This window comes from Octopus bimaculoides, chromosome 17, assembly GCF_001194135.2.
Source record: "Octopus bimaculoides isolate UCB-OBI-ISO-001 chromosome 17, ASM119413v2, whole genome shotgun sequence".
Lineage (NCBI taxonomy): Eukaryota > Metazoa > Mollusca > Cephalopoda > Octopoda > Octopodidae > Octopus > Octopus bimaculoides.
In genome coordinates, this window is record NC_068997.1 from 18185388 (window position 1) to 18186965 (window position 1578).

The window sequence follows — 1578 nt, forward strand, 5'->3', positions numbered from 1 at the left end:
CAGGTGATAGTATTGGGTTGGCAGCTACGTTCTCTCTCTTTTTTTAGATTAAAATTTTTCTAAAGGTTTGATTAAAAAAATAACGACTAATTAATCAATAATGCATTCACCCTTGTTGTTTACAACTTCTTCCCAACGTTCAACAAGATTTTCAATACTTCGTTGGTAGAAATCACCCGATTTCGACTCGAAAATTTCATCCAACCAAGCTCTCAATTCTGCATCATTATTGAACGAAACTCCGCGCATAACATTTGAAAGAGATTGAAAGGGGTGGAAATCCGTTGGTGCCAAATGAGGAAAGTACGGTGGGCGTGGCAGCACTTCGCAGCCATGCGTTTGAATGGCTTCCTTGGTCATATTGGCGATATGAGGGCAGGCGTTATCGTGCAGCAAAAGAACTCCATGCTGACGATTAAGTCTTTTCTCTTTTATAGCCGTGTTGACTCGTTCCGTCTGTTGAACATAGAGTTGCGCGTTAACCGTTTGGTTCCATTCAAGCAATTCGTAATGGATAATCCCTTCCCAGTCTCACCATACGCATAACATCGTTTTACGCGGGTGAAGATCTTGTTTCACGCGCGGTATCGCTTGTTTACCGGGGCTAAGCCGTTCCTTACGCTGCTTCATATTGATGTACAGGCACCATCTTTCGTTGCCAGTAACGATCTGGTAGAGAAATCGTTACTTGTGTCCATGAGTTGAGCGGTGACGAGCAAGCAAACCAGCGGAGATTGTGGCTCGTTGATTCTTGTTGTTGTCACTAAAGCATGCGGAACCCATGCTACATATTTCTGAACCTTTTCTATCGAATGAAGATACTTCTCTATAGCAGTGTGGGAGCATTCCATTTTCTCTGCTAATTCCCTTGTCGTTTGACGAGAATTTTCGTTCAAAAGTTTGTTTTATTGCTCTTCATCGAACTCAACTGGACGGCCAATCACGAACAGTTCTTTCAGCTATGGCACCCTCTCCATACACAGTGCAAATGTCACGAGCAGCTTTTGCGGCCTTAGAACCTTGATTAAAAGCAAGAAGAAGGAGATGTCGAAAATGCTCGTTTTTCTTAACTTGACATTCCATTTTAATGATCTGAAAACAAACAAAAATTAACTAAAATTAAGTAGAAAAAAAAATAGATTCCAAAATGATTCAAAAATAGAATTCTACAAAAAAATAGATTCCAAAATTTAAAGACACAATAAATTCCAAAATTTACAGCAGGAACTTAGTTGCCAACCCAATATTTAAATTGTGAACGTAGGTGGAACGCAATATGAGAGACGAGAAAATCTGAAGAGCTTGAATTTTGTTAGGAATAGCATAAGAACCACACAGGCTCTTCAAGTACAAATGTGAAAATGAAGACAATGAGACAGAGAGAAAAAGAGAGATACTGGGATTGAAGTGAGGTGATACAACACCTTGATTGAGGGACACAGTTATCTTGGGAAAAAACCTTTATATCAATCAATGGAATAGTTTTTATGGGATACACCTTAGGACATCTAATTTCATACCAAATACAGAGTCGTAGTTGTGATAGAAGTGCTCTATTTTGGGTGTCCGCTAAGCTAT